Here is a 15,687-nt window from a genome sequence, read left to right as displayed (position 1 = left end):
AGGCTAGGAGAAGGGGTCCCCCTCAGGCCGGGGGTGCGGACAGCAAAGCACTGCGAAGACCTGAGCGAGGGAATCTGGATGCAGTGACCGAGCTGGGGTGTGTATGTGAATAAGAAACTGCACCTTCTCCACAGGTTCCACCCCGGTGGCCGGTCTACCAGCTCCGTACAACTCTCTTTGCGCGAGTTGCCAACCGCGGCCCGGAGCAGGGGGTGGGGTGGGGTCCTTGGTTCTCCCCGGGAAATGTCTTCCCAGACCCGCGCTGGGCGGAGGGAGAGTCGGACATTTTCCTCCGCCTGTTTCCCGGCGGCCGGCGTGGCCACCTAGCAGGGCTGCTTTTAGGGACACGGGACTCGGGCGGAGCAAAAGGAGACTTTCAGGCCCAGCCTTCACCCCCTCGCCCGGGCTCCTGAGCGAGTTCCAGCTCTCGGTCACCTCCTGCCCGCACGTGGGTCCACACACCCAGGACAAGCGATCCCCGCAGGGAAACCCCGGGAAGCTGCGCGCGACCAGGAGGAGACTCAGCGGGGACCTCGTTCCCAACCCCCGCGGCCCCCGCGCCCGAGGGGGGCAGGGGCGGAGCGCAGGCGGCGAGCGCCAGGCGGGCCCGGGGGCGGCCGGGAACCGCGGAGCCGCCCCGGGGGAGGGACCGACTGCGAGCGGTGCCCGGGAGGAGAGGGCGAGCGGCGGACCGGGCTGGGCCCCGCGCGCGCCTGGAGGAAGGAGCCCCCGCCGCGGCCGCCGCGTGCTCAGCCTGTCCCCGCCCAGGGAGCCGGAGCCTCTCAACTAACTCCGCCCGCCGCGCCCGCCGCTTCGCCGCCGGCAGGCTCCGGCTTCCGTCCCGGACTGTGCCCGCGGCCGCGCAGGTTGGTGCCACCGCCGCCACTGCGGCGGGGAGGACAGGGCAAGGCTGGGGGTGGGAGCGCCGAGGGGGCTCGGGAAGTTGGGCAGATGCTGGGCCGGGGCGGGGACCCTGCTCCCTCGGCTCCCTCCGCTTCCCGTCGCCCGAGGCGGTTGTTGATTTCCTCCCGGGCTGCGAGTCCCGGGGAACGCAGCTCCTCGGCCGGGGAGCGTCGCCGGGACCGAGCCTTCCTCGCCCTCCCCTGATTTCTCTCTGACCACCTCGCTCCGCCGCCACCGCGGCCTCGGCCGCCCCGGGAGGGGTCACCCAGCCCCTCCTGCCTCTCTCACCTCCGCACTTCTTGCGCCCTCGCCCAGTCGGCACATTGGCTCGTTCGCTCTTTCTGCCCCCAACTTGGGGAACTCTCGGAACCGGTGAGAAAGCCTCCTGAGGACTAGTGAATGGGGGGGGGGGGGTTGGGGCCGCCGCGCAGGGAGAGGGGCTGGAGCTGGGGAGCGACCTGGGGTGCTCGAGTATCCGCGGGGAAGTGCCGGGAAGCGGTGGAAATACCTTCCCTTCTCTCGGGCGGTCGCCCGGCTCTGCTCTCCTTCCTGCCGTTTTTGCCGGCCAGAGAGTGTGTGTCGTACGCGCTCCAAGGGTGAGCTCAGAGGCGGGATGGAAAATATCCACCGCTTGGAGTTCAGTCGGGATTTGAGTCTGGTTTCAGTCATCTCGCTCTGTGTGTGGCCTTGGGACGCGACCCTTCGGGCACTGTATTCGCGTCTGCAAAAGGTGCGTCCGCCCTGCCCACTGCTGAGGGTCGTCGTGGAGGTTCGGTGGGATGACTTAGGAGTGTTACTCGACTTCGAGCCGCGTCTCCCGTCTCGGGGAGCTGCCCGATGGCAGGTCCTGTGTTCTAGTCCTACGCGTCAGGACCTTCGGGCTGAGATGTAATTATGTCTCCAGGCGACTTGGGTTGTAGCTTTGTTGGGATACAAGGCTCGTGTTTCCGGATCTGGTCATTAGTATTCAGAGTTGAAGTCGTGTCTTCCCCATCGAACCCCAGAGTATCAAGCAAGCTATGGATCTTACATATTTCTGTGGCCATAGGAATTCAGATGGTAAAAGATCGTTATTGGCCCCGTTCTTTGGGTAAATAACAATTGTGTGTGCTTCCGATGTTTGCCAATCTTTATGATCTCTTTTCCATTCCTGACTGACATTTAAATTTGCTTCTAATTTTAACAATTCAGGAAATAGACCTTTATTTTAGTAAGTCAGCCCAGACATTTAGCTCGGACAAACGATATGTGCCCTAGCGTTGGCAAATTTTTAGTTTAAAATCGCAGGCACAAGAAGGATTGTTAGCACCATCCTAATTACAGTATGAAGAAAGCAAGGAAATGGCCTAAGAAAGTCAGCTTTAGACTTCGTATGAAATGGTTCCTGACTTAATAGACATTTCATGAGTTCCTAATTGTGCTATGAGCTTTCAAAGATAAATACAGAATATATTCCTTGTCCTAAAGAGGCTGCCAATCTAAATGAGAGAATAATGTTTTTATTTCATATTTTTATATGGACATTAAATATATTCTCATGACTACGTATGGCAAGTAGAATGAGGTCAAGAAAACATTATTGAAGACCCATTAAGATCATTATTTGGAGATCTACCTACTAGATTGGAACAAAAATTTTAGCTAAGCAAGTGTTTTCTGAAATGAACTTTCCAATGCTGCTTCATCATTTGGGAGTCATTCTTGGTAATAAAATTATGTGTTTTTAGAATGAAAACTCAGAAGAGCATATCCATACATGTATGATTTGGTAATCAAATGTTAAAAGCTATAGAAATTTCAATTCTAATTCAGTTTTCTTCCGTGAAGAAGTCAGTTTATGGTGCCCACATACATTTTTTTCCTCAACTCTTTGAGAAAGGAAGTTATATTATAATGCCTAAAAGTACAGAGATTGAATGTAATATTTTTTTAATAAGTTAGAACTTGAACACTTTAGGCCTGATAGGCCCCTGATTAACTCTGGAAATTTGACTAAAACAGTTACAAGATTCTTAGTGAAAGTTTTTTTTTTTTTTTTTTTTAAACCATTTAAAAAATTTTGGCTTGGCACAAAGGATGGACAAGAATTCCATCTGGAAAAGACTCATGAGACTAGGCTGTATGTATTTGGTGGGACATCAGTGGCATCCCTGACTCTTTTCTTGCTCCTAGGAAGAATGCATCCATCTGCTGGATATGTGCAGAATTTCTTAGGCTTTGCATACACTGTCCTGGGCTCTGCGAGCTCAGTTAGTGAGGCAAGCCAGGTTGAAGGGCATCCTGAGGGAAATGAAGTTAACTTTATGCTTGGCCTTTTTGCTTAGTACCTTTGTTTTTGTATACGTGAACTGAGGTGAAAGATGCGTCACAGCCCTGGAAACTGTATGGTTTGATAAATAGTCATGAGTCTCAAGCCAGAAAGCTTCTTAGGTAATAACTTTCCTTACTCTTTTAATTCCTTTAACCAGTAAAAGCTAATTGTTAATACTACATACAAATAGCTTTTTTTAAAAGGCTCTGAATAAAGTTGTTTTTTGGTGGTGTCAGGTGCTCCCAAGTCTCCTGGGAGAAGTTTTGGTCCTCTTTCTCCTTCAATTTACTGCACTTCTGTAGAGAATAAGACCTTCATTTACCCAGGGTTGGACAGCTAGTTAGTGGCAGGAGTAGAACTATAATTCAGATGGCCTGAATAAATAGTTTTGTGGGTTTTTTTTTTTTTTCCCCTTTACCCTGTGTAGTCTCTTATCATCTAGGGCATATTTGTAAATTGTATATGGTTAAAATTTTTGGATTTGGGTTCTGATAGGCCTGGATTTGAATCTGGCCCAGGTGTTTAGTAGTCATGTAACAGTGGGTAAATTACTTAACCTCCCAAGTCCTCAGTTTCCTTATCTCCAAAATGGGAATGATGGAGTTATTGAGCTCAGCAAACCATTGTAAGTATTAAGTGAGAAGTGCTTAGCACATTGCCTGCTATTTAGCATATACCTACTACACTACTACTCAAGTAGTTATTTTAGTTTCTTGGTGGCAGGGGATGACATTTCAAGGGTCCAATTTTTAAAAATAAAAAACAAAGAAACAAAACTACACATCACTCCCCCAATATTTTGAATTAGCCATTCCTCAGCTAATGTTTGTTTAATTTATTGAGTCAACAATGTTTATTGAACTTCTATGTGTTAGACCTTTTCCTAGGCACTGGCATACAAAATAGTCATAGTCACTCTCTTATGACCTTAAAAATCTGGGAAGGGATCCAGACTTTTAAACAGAAAATTATAATCTCATGTCATTCATACCATGATAGAGGTAATGCAGAGAACCGCAGAAGATGGGATGGTGGGGAGCCTGGGTTGGTGGGTATCCTACAGTGCATCCCCTCATTGTAACTAGGGTCAGTGGTGGTCAGGGAAAACTTCCCATGAATACAATAAGATTTGAAAAATGAGTGATAGTTAGCGACTGCAGAAGTTGGGGATTGAGGAATGTTCTAGACCAAGGGGAGCAGAGCCTGATGCATTATAATGGAAGTCGGTAGTTATTGTAAAAGAATTAACAAATGAGAGCAGGAATGAGAGGTGTGGAACATGGAGAATCCAGGCTATGTTTTATTTTATTTTTATTTTTTATTTTATTTTATTTTAAAGATTTTATTTATTTCTTTGACAGAGAGAGGGAGAGATCACAAGCAGGCAGAACAAGCGGGGGTGGGGGGTGGGGGGGTGGGGAGCTGGCTCCCTGCTGAGCAGAGAGAGCCTGATGCGGCTCTATCCCAGGACCAGGAGACCATGACCTGAGCTGAAGGCAGAGGCTTTAACCCACTGAGCCACCCAGGCGCCCCCCAGGCTTTGTTTTAATACTGAACTGAAGTGATACTCAGTTCCAGCCAAGTGTTGTCAGGTTGGGATGCAGGCCCTGTATTGCCAGATGTCCTGGTTTTTAAAGGAAAACTTACTGTCTAGTGTTAGAGATTTGGGTATTCTGAACTCAGGGCTCCCCTTCTGTAATGCAAATCATTAAGCCCATGGGTATCACTTACCTGTTTGCATCATACTATGGGATCTAGGCTTCAAAGAGCGGATACTCCTACTACTGTTAGTTCTGTGAATAGTGTAGCCCCTTGCCCAGACTTAGATTATCTCAGGTCTTCTCCCAGCATCCATGAAACTGTGGCATACTTATTTGTTAGCTCGCAAGCAGGGCAAAATCTGAGATCCTTTACAGTTCTTTAACGCCACTAGCTACATTGTTTACATTTTAATTTTAATTAATTAAAATAAAAAATGTTAATTCCTCAGTCACACTAGCCACATTTTAAGTGTTTAATGGCCATATGTGGGTAGTGGCTACTGTTGTGGGAAGAACAGATAGAGAACATTTCCATCGGTGCAGAAAGTTCTATCAGGTGTTGCTTCAGATTTTTGTGTGTGTGTTCTTGGGTGAGTAGAGGCAAGAAGCTGTTGATTTTTTTATTATTTATTTGACAGAGAGATCACAAGTAGGCAGAGAGGCAGAGAGAGAGAGGAGGAAGCAGGCCCCCCGCTGAGCAGAGAGCCTGATGCGGGGCTCGATCCCAGGACCCTGAGATCACGACCTGAGCCAAAGGCAGAGGCTTAACCCACTGATCCACCCAGATGCCCCAAGAAGCTGTTGATTTTGAGGCATAAAAATGATACTTATATTCATGTTAGCTTCATAGAGTTCCTTTACATAAAGGGAATATTTCAGTTTGGATGATCAATAAAGTATTTAGTTCAGGCGTCTCGGGAAAATTAAAGAAAGTTATCTGCAGTGTCGCTTTGGAGACTGAGAGACTAGGGCCATGTGGCAGTAGAAATTCTACGTTTATGTGGCATGTCTTAATACCACATGAAGATTAGGATCTGTGCCCAAAGGAGCTTGAACTTCAGAACGCTGTCTTCAGCTTCATCTACTAGCCATGTTTAACATGGAAGGACAAGAGCTGCTCATTTGCAGGGAGGTTCTGGAGCACAGCCAGTCCCCCAGCACCCAGGCAGCGCCTGCTGCAACCCAGCTGTGCTGCCTGAGCTCACAGAGAGGGTGGAGGACAGGAACAAGATTTCTCAGTGGCTCAGGGAATTTAAGAGGAACAGCTTTGAGAAAAGAGGGAGCTAGACTCCAAAAGGAAAAAAAAAAAAAGTAGTGCTTTACAGTGCAAGTGCAACTTTAAATGACACAGCGGTGGTGGGGGGTGGAGGGGCTGGGGGAAAATGCCAGGAAACAATGAAAATGGCAGGTGCCCTTCTCTATCTATGGGGGAGGTTCATTTTGAGGAGGTCATGGACCACAAATACTGGGAAGTGAAAGCACAACCTTATTTCTCATTCTTTCTGTCATTCTGTGGGCCCAGCCAACAGCAGCTGCAGCACCAAAGAACGGTGCTTTTTACCTGCCCGAGAATGCAGCTGACTGCTAGCCTCGTAGGGACAACGTAAGCAAAACAAAGGATGGTGGTAGAAATCTTTTTTTTTTTTCTTTTTTTGAAGATTTTTTTTTTTTTTTTTTTTTTTACTTTATTTGACAGACAGAGATCACAAGTAGACAGAGAGGCAGGCAGAAAGAAAGGGGGAAGCAGACTTCCTGCTGAGCAGAGAGCCTGATGTGGGGCTCTATCCCAGGACCCTGGGATCATGATCTGAGCCTAAGGCAGAGGCTTAACCCACTGAGCCACTCAGGTACCCCTGGTGGTAGAAATCTTAAAAGAACCGCATTACCACCTGCTTTGTCCCTGGGTCAAAATAACCTATGAAACATTTCCGATATTAGGAATTTCACCTACATATGCCAGAAGAAATGTGCTTTAAAATATCACATATTTCTAGTGTAATATGATTGTACTTACACGGAGGCCAATTCAAATTTTTATAAAACCATTAATTTAGAATGTTTGAAGAATTCAATGTATTATTTGCAAGTGTTTACATACATAACCCAAAATGTGCTATTAGAACTCTTTTTTTTTTTTTTAAAGATTTTTATTTATTTATTTGACAGAGAGACACAGCGAGAGAGGGAACACAAGCAGGGGGGGTGGGAGAGGGAGAAGCAGGCCTCCCGCCAAGTAGGGAGCCCGATGCGGGGCTCCATCCCAGGACCTGGGATCATGACCTGAGCCGAAGGCAGACGCTTAACGACTGAGCCACCCAGGCGCCCCTATTAGAACTCTTTTGAAGAAAACTTCTATAAAGAGACATGTTAATTTTGAAGTAGCATGATGCTTAGATGATTGTTAGAATGTAACTGGAAGTCTTCTGTACTGTTTAAAGAAAATTTGTGTAGGCTAGACATATACCTCTTTATGCTACTAGTTACATTGACAAACCTTATTTTCACAGATAGTTTTCAAATTTTATAAAGTGAACTTTGGGAGAGCTGGGTCATTTGCTCTTAGGGTTTGTACCAATGTAGTCTCCTGCATAAACTTCCCATGTGGTGAGATTTTACTCAGTTTGGTGTTTCAGTGTTACTTTGCTAAATGTCTTTTTTTTTTTTTTTAAAGATTTTATTTATTTATTTGATAGATCACAAGCAGGCAGAGAGGCAGGCAGAGAGAGAGGAGGAAGCAGGCTCCCTGCTGAGCAGAGAGCCCGATGCGGGGCTCCATCCCAGGACCCTGAGATCATGACCTGAGCCGAAGGCAGCGGCTTAACCCACTGAGCCACCCAGGCGCCCCTCTTTTTTTTTTTTTTTTTAATTGAGAATTTTGAAATTTTAATTCTGTAGGGATGGAATGGTTGGTTATCCTCCCTGCATTCTCCCTGCCCCTCCCCGCCTAAATCTGTTACTGTCAGTTTTTTAGCATGCTTTCATTTTCCCCTTTCTGTTTTGTTTGCCATACTTCTTACCCACGCTTCAGGCTCGCATTTCCTTGTGCCTCCGTTCTCTTCATCTAAGCAGCAGGAAATTGGAAATAATCATTGTCTGTTGTATTTCTGAAGATCGGAGAAAGTTTCATGCTGCCCTTTCTCAGGCAGGGTGTGGTACATCGTCTTTGGAAAACTGGCTCCAGTTAAACTATGTAGTTGAAACGCTGTGCCCTATTCAGAAACAAAAGGAGGAGATTTGCTGTTTATAGCATGAGTCACTGATGGGTTCAAATGAAAGGAGAGGATACTAGGTTGCTTTTCATGCACGTCCGCGTTACATCTTATTTTGAAAGAAGGCTGAAATAACGAAAAATAAACTAATAAGCTCTTCCTTTCCCTCAGAGAATTTAGAATTATATGGATTCTAGCTTTAGGTGATTAAAACAACAACAGTTGAGGGTTACAAATTCAGCCTTGTCCATCAACCCTGGGTTTCCTGTGGTATTCAAAAATTTTTAGTGTGTACAGTTTCCGAAGTCATACATGAGTGACTTTAATCAGGAGCAAAAGTGGGTTCTTTCTATTATACGCCATTTCCTCCATGGCCCTTGCCTCACTTAGCTATTACTGTATGCCTAATCGACCACAGTAAAATGTCTTTAAAACATTTTCCAGGGGGCTAAGGACTTTTTGGGAGAATTTTTTATAGAAGAAAATGCCAAGAAGAAGGAAAGTTTGAATAGTTTCTTTGCAGAGGCAAATATTTCCAGAGAGACCGATGAGCCAAGGAGTCCTTTATAGGATATGTAGATGTAACCTTTCGTCTAGTTACCAGCATTACCTAAGTCGTAACTATGCAGTTTTAGCAAATTGTTTGAACTGGTTCTTGACTAGTTCCTTAATGAAATAGACTCTCCTGGTCCCATTCTTTCCTGGTCCCATTCTTTTCTAGTCTGTAGGCGGTGCTGTTTCAGAGTTTGCATTGCCCTAGGCTTCCCCTGGTTCCTTCTGTTTAAATGGCAGCTTATCATGTTGTAGATTTCCACCACCAGTATCTTTTACTTCAGCTCTTCTTCAGTATTTGTGGAAACTTTTTTTTTTAATATATATATTTTAAGATTTTATTTATTCATTTGTCAGAGATAGAGAGAGAGCACAGGCAGACAGAGTGGCAGCAGAGGCAGAGGGAGAAGCAGGCTCCCTGCCGAGCAAGGAGCCCAATGTGGGACTCTATCCCAGGACGCTGGGATCATGACCCGAGCTGAAGGCAGCCGCTTAACCGACTGAGCCACCCAGGCGTCCCTGTGGAAACTTTTTAATATGTCTCTGATACTGGCTTCTAGCTCTTTGGTTCTTAGCAAGGTGTCTTCTTTCACTTACTCAACAAATAGTTACTCAGTGCCAGCCATGTACCAAGCATTGTTCTTGACCCTAGAGATTCGGTAGTGCGCGAGATATTCGTGATCTGTGCTATCATGGAATGAAAAGTCCAAGATGAAGACGGTCATTGATTTTTAAAAACCCACAACAACTAATAATTATGTAATTACAAATAGAGGTAGATGTTCTGAATAGAGCAGCATAGTTTTGTGGGCTTGTGTAATAGGAGCCTGAGGAAGTGACGCTTGTCTGATACTTGAAGCATGAGGTGGAGAATTTGAGAGAGGGTGGGGGTAAGAGTGGTCCAGACAGCAGAGAAAAGTTTGTGCAGACGCCCTGTGACAGAAGGGAACAGAGTGAAATCGAGCAATGGAGGAGAATCAAAAGGCCAGTGGAACAAGATGAGACTGCACACCTAGGCTGAAGCCAGTCCAAATAGGGTCTTACTGGGCACATTAAGAATTTGGTCTTTAGGGGTGTCTGGGTGCCTCAGTCAGTTAAGCCTCTGCCTTCCACTCGGGTCATGATCCCAGAGTCCTGGGATCCAGCCCCGCATCAGGCTCCCTGCTTGGCGGGAAGCCTGCTTCTTCTTCTCCCACTCCCCCCTGCTTGTGTTCCCTCTCTCGCTGTGTCTCTCTCTGTTAAATAAATAAAATCTTAAAAAAAAAAAAAAAAAAAGAATTTGGTCTTTATCTTAGGAATCATGGAGAATATGTTAAGTAGGGGCTAGTGACTCCATGAGATACGTGTTTTGCTAAAATCATCCATGGGGGAAAGAATTGGAGGAGGACACAGGGTGGCAGTGAGAAGTTGGGTGGTTCCTGCCTTAATCTAAGTAGAAATACTGGTGTGTCCCAGGCCTGTTGTGTATAGTGGTAGTGAAGTGGCAGGGAGGAAGGATTAAAACAGTGTTTTAGAGGATATCTTCAACTTTATTTGGGAATAAGATTTTTTATTCATTCAGCAAATATTTAGTGAGTCCCTACCTTATGCCAAGATTCCTGCCGGCTCTGGGAATGCAAATGTGAATGAGACATGCACAATCCCTGTGCTTGTGGAGTTTATGTATTAATGAGAGTAATGGCTAATCAGTAAGTAAACTGAATATAATTTCAGGTAATAATAAGTCTTTTTTTAAAATTTTTTTAAATTTTATTTATTTATTTGATAGAGATTACAGGTAGGCAGAGAAGCAAGCAGAGAGAGGGGAAGGGAAGCAGGCTCCCCGCTGAGCAGAGAGCCCGATGCGGGACTTGATCTCAGGACCCTGGGATCATGACCTGAGCCGAAGGCAGAGGCTTTAACCCACAGAGCCACCCAGGTGCCCAATAATAAGTCTTATAAAGAATAATGGAGCACGCCTGGGTGGCTCAGTGGGTTAAAGCCTCTGTCTTCGACTTGGGCCATGATCCCGAGGTCCTGGGATGGAGCCCCGCATCAGGCTCTCTGCTCAGTGGGGAGCCTGCTTGCTTTCCCCTCTCTCTGCCTGCGTCTCTGGCTACTTGCGATCTCTGTCTGTCAAATGAATAAGTAAAATCTTAAAAAAAAAAAAAGACTAATGAAACCATGTAAGGAAATGGAGAATGAGTGGGAATTGTCTTCATATACAGAGTGATCAAGAACTTTCTGAAGAGGTAACATTTGAACAAAGACCCAAATGAATTAAGAGAGCTAACTATGTAAAAATCCTCTACCAAGTGGCGGGAACAACAAGAATAAGGTCTCAAGGCTGGACCATGAACCCTCGTACCCTCACAGAATACCAAGAAGGCCAGTTTGTCTAAAAATGGAAGGGAGGGAAGAAAGGCAGCCGTCAAGGATGTTGTGCTAGAAACTGAAACTGGAAACATCTGGATAGATTGATGATATTCTCTTTAGTCATGACCACTTTTTTCAAAGTCGTACACTGTACCAATCACAATCCCAGATTGCTTTGCCGCTAAACTGTTGTTAAGAATGCTGGTGGGACAGCTGCCTTTATCACATCACACCCTGGCTAAAAGCCAGACAGTAGTAACTGCTTGTCCATCATGTCCATGATAACCCTTTGATTGGCTCCATGGAAGGGCCCTTCCTCACTTTAACTGCATTTTCCACTACAACGCACTCTAGACTTCTCCAATTAGCCGGTTGAACGGCTTTCTCCAGTGTTGGTAGGCTGTACAGGTCATTTACGTTTGTTCTCCTCCGTGTTACATCTATTCACTGTGGCCCTTCTTCCGTTTTGTTAGTCTGTTTCCATCTCTTCCTTCAAGGCCAGGTTCACAAGTCAGCAGTTACCTTTTCTACCTTTTTTTTTTTTTTCTGATTTACTCTGTCTTTCCTGGATCACTGAGCCCCTCAGCCTACTCTGTCTGTATGATCCTGTTTTTTTCCTTTCTTCCTCGAGTCTTTGGAAGAGGCGCAACCTTCATGTGCTACTGTTATTCCAAGTTAAAATATTTATGATTTGTTCTTTCATTCTAGAAAAGATTGGGCACCAACACTAGCTCGGCCATGTGCATACATGACTTTGACCAAAATACTCAACCCCGTGTGGTTCAGGTTCCTTGTCAGTTAAGATGACGATCATAAGCCTCCCTAAATCATTCAGTGTGGTTGTGAGGAGTAAATGAAGTAAGACACAGGAAACGTGTTTTAAATAAATGTGTCATTATTTTAAATATTTTAGATGGGTTGTATTTCATTTCCTCATCTCAGTTGCAGGTTTTTCACACCAGTTCCCACTGTGGAATCTCCTGGGCTACAAGAGTCGTGTGAGGCTTCTTGAGCTTCCAGCCACACTACTAAGCTTGGGACAACTCAAGTCAGTCTATGGCCTGTGTAATAGTTTCCTGGGACTACTGTAACAAAATACCATAAACTGGGGGGGCTTAGAACAACAGAAGTACATTGTCTCGTGGTTCTGGAGGCTCTGAGATCAGTGTATGGGCAGCGTTGATTCCCTCTGAGGGCTGTGAGGGAGCAACTGTCCCATTACTCTGTTTTAAAATCTGGTAGCCCCTGGTGTTTCTTTGCTTATGGATGGAATTCTCTTTGTGACTTTATGTCACCGTTCCTCTATGTCACTGCGTCCAAGTTCCCCCTTTTTATAAGGACACAATCATTGGGTTACAGCTCACCCTAGTATCCTAATCTTAACCTGATTACTTGCAAAGATCCTATTTCCAAATAAAATGACATCCACAGGTACTAGAAGTTAAGAGTTGAACCATCTTTTGGGGGGATGAAGTTCAGTTCATATCAGCATGATTCAGTACACATTAAGAAATGGCAATCACAAACATGAATTTCTAGAATGACTTATAGAGGACGTGGGTTAGGTCTGTAAGAGCTGATCTTCTGTAGGACAGAGAGCAAAATCAATGAAGTACCTGGTGAAAGTTACATGTGAAATTCTGGTTGTACATATATACTTAACTTTAGAGTTCTTGCAAGTCCTGTTAATTTCCAATTACTATAGGGGTGCCTGGGTGGCTCAGTGGGTTAAGCCTCTGCTTTTGGCTCAGGTCATGATCTCAGGGTCCTGGGATCGAGCCCCGCATCGGGCTCTCTGCTCTTCAGGGAGCCTGCTTCCCTTCATCTCTCTCTTGCCTGCCTCTCTGCCTACTTGGTGATCTCTGTCAAATAAAGAAATAAAATCTTAAAAAAAAAAATTCCAATTAGTATAAATTAGGACAGAAAGGGCCAGGTGAAAGAAGGAACAAAAGAACCCAGTCACTTTTCTTTTTAATAGTACATTCTTTTTCTTTTAATAGTACATTCAGATATTATACTGATGTGAATAGAAAAAATACATAATTCTTATACTTATTCATTTAATCTTTATGTGGACTCTTTTAGTGTGAAAAGTTTTATTGTTTCAGGTTTTTTGTTTTTTGGACCCAGCATGCTTCCTTTGACTTTCTAGAAGACTACATGTGGTCCTGTGACACAGACTAACCACTCTGTGCTTAATGCCCAGAAGGGTCTGTGGTTTTTATCTTATTAGTTGCCTCAGCCTTGGTTGATTAAAAACTCACTCTTCTCTTATACTTAAAAATCTCATATATTTGTTTTTCTCACCAAACCTCTTTTTGTTTGCTTTTATTTATTTATTTATTTTGACAGTACAGAGAAGAGTTTGATACATTTCTACCTGCTGATGTTGGAGAATACCTAAGTGTTACTCTTGTAGAATTTTATCAGATTTGGCATTAATGTGTTCCATTTTATGTGCCTTCATTTGGCCTTTTCTGGTGTTCAGGTTTGTTTTAGGGATGTGGAGGGATGGTACCTGAAACTGGTATGGTGGTATTTTCCTGTGTACCTGGCTGACCAGTTTAAAAGTCTAACCATTTTTTATTTTCTGATAGTCTAACATGTAGATCACATCCATGAAGACTATTAGAGGAAGCCATTCAGACTTAGTGAAAAGAAATTGAATACTTGACCTTTACCTACAAAAGTGGCTCTTTTTCAGTCAACCAGAAGAGCTTTCTTAGCAAAGCTTTTACGTTCCAAATAATTACGTGACAGAGAAAGGTTTTAATTGTTGCACTTTAATCAATTTGTTTCACTATTATTGCTGCATTGAGATTTTCACTAAAGGAAAAGCAACCATTGGTTATTTCTGATTATAGTTTTTTGTAAAAATTTTTTAAAGAAAAAGACAATGAATTTCAGATTTCACTGGTATTGTAGAAATAAATTTCCTCCTGGCATCCAATCAGATGTTACCAGGAGAAAAAAATGTTTGATCTTAATCTTCAAAATCTAATAGAATATCTTCTTTCTGAAGCTAGAAAGAATTGAAAAATCATATGAGAAGGATAAAATAATTGCAGGAGATCAAATTTACTACTACTTTAATCTTCATCATCTGGAAATTTTGATTTTTTCCTTGTTCATAAGTAAAGTTTTTGGCCTATATTTTCCTTCCTAAACTTAAATACTGGAAGGTCAAACCACTGACTAAAGCGATAACATCGACCAAAAATGTGTTGAAGAGAGAACATGTTGGATAGAAAATTTCATGGGTTGAGGAGTGGGGCAGGTCGGACAGGACATTTTTATTTTTATTTATTTTATTTTATTTTTTTAAAGATTTTATTTATTTATTAGACAGAGATCACACAGGTAGGCAGAGAGGCAGGCAGAGAGAGTGAGGAGGAAACAGGCTCCCTGCTGAGCAGAGAACCCAATGTGGGGCTCCATCCCAGGACCCTGGGATCATGACCTGAGCCGAAGGCAGAGGCTTTAAACACTTAGCCACCCAGGCGCCCCAAGGGCAGGACATTTTTAAAAAGTGATCTGTTCCTATAGTTAGGAAAGATCTTGTTTCTGGTCATTTTATTTTATTTTTAAAAAATTTTTTGCTGGGGGCGCCTGGGTGGCTCAGTTACTTAAGCGTCTGCCTTCAGCTCGGATCATGATCCTGGGGTCCCTGGGCTGAGCTCCACATCAGGGTCTCTGCTCAGTGGAGAGCCTGCTTCTGCCTCTGCCCCTCATGCAGCTTCTGCTGTCTCGCTCTCTCTCTCAAATAAACAAAATCTTAAAAAAAACCCTATTTTGCTACTTTTGTTTTTGCAGTTTTCCATTGTCATTCCAATTTAAAAATATTTATATGTATATCTTTCTCCTTAAAGGATGAGCTTTAAAAAAAAAAAAAAAAAGATGAGCTTTAAGCCATACCTACGACCATCTGACATTTCACGTAATCTCAGTATCCAGTAGATGTATTTGACCCAAAGGGTACTTAGTCAGTAGCTTGTAGGGCCATCATTCCAGAGCAGCCTCAACTTCACTGATATCCTTGTCTCATTTAATGAATTTTTTACATTTGAAAACAGTTTTTTTTTGTTTTGAGGTGGTTAAGTGGATGGACTTGAGAGTCACAATGCCTAATGTTCAGACCCCAGGTCTGACATTCCCCAGACGTGTGACTTCAGGCAAATAACTTATCTATGCCTCAGTTTCCTCATTTCTGAAATGAAGTAATAACAATAATAATAATAACAACAGTGATTCACAAGTAGCCCTTGTGATTTTGATTGTGTGCCACACACTGTTCTAAACATGTCACAGATTTTTAACACATTTAATTCTCATAGCAACCTTTTGAGATGGGGTCATTATTCTCTCCAATGATAAATAAGGAAAATGAAGGACACAGAGGTCAACATGATTTGCCCAAGGTCACATAGATATTAAGTGGTAGGACCAGTATTTGAGCCCAGGGATCCTGGTTTGGCGGCCGGCGTCCCTGTGGAACAAACGGGATGGTCCTTTGTTCACTTAGCGTGCACTCCAGCAAGCTGCGAGCTCTGATCTCTCACCGCTCCTGCTCTTGCCCCCAAGCACCTCTGCTATCCGTGCTGCCCACTCGGATTTGTACCTGACCGCATTTCAGTAATAATCGACAGACCCAGAAAAATGGCTTCAGTGGTGGGTCTTTCAGTTATTATTATATTTTCCTTTTTTGGTTATTTTCAAGGCATTCATTCTCAAAAGGGTTTGTATTTGTTTTTAAACCTAATATTTTAACATGTCCATATAATAAAAGCTTTTTTTTTTTTTCTTTTTTTCATGGTGG

General features: G+C 43.9%; 1 protein-coding gene across 19 annotated transcripts in view; it reads left to right on the top strand.

Moving 5' to 3' along the window:
* Nucleotides 1–689: 689 nt before the first annotated feature.
* The window catches only part of PAM (peptidylglycine alpha-amidating monooxygenase), a 278,000-nt gene continuing 263,002 nt past the window's right edge, over nucleotides 690–15,687 (top strand). For 5 of the 19 annotated variants that reach the window (XM_032845704.1, XM_032845688.1, XM_032845680.1 and 2 more), the window contains exon 1: nucleotides 691–866. The gene's annotated coding sequence lies outside the window, so the exon portion shown is untranslated. Of the gene's footprint in view, nucleotides 867–15,687 lie in introns of all 19 variants that reach the window. The other 14 variants (XM_032845671.1, XM_032845663.1, XM_032845654.1 and 11 more) reach the window with 4 other exon arrangements.

The sequence above is a fragment of the Lontra canadensis genome, unplaced genomic scaffold (assembly GCF_010015895.1).
Source record: "Lontra canadensis isolate GAN:19392208 unplaced genomic scaffold, GSC_riverotter_1.0 scaffold4, whole genome shotgun sequence".
In the NCBI taxonomy this organism is placed as follows: domain Eukaryota; kingdom Metazoa; phylum Chordata; class Mammalia; order Carnivora; family Mustelidae; genus Lontra; species Lontra canadensis.
This window is presented reverse-complemented; position numbering and strand designations above follow the sequence as displayed.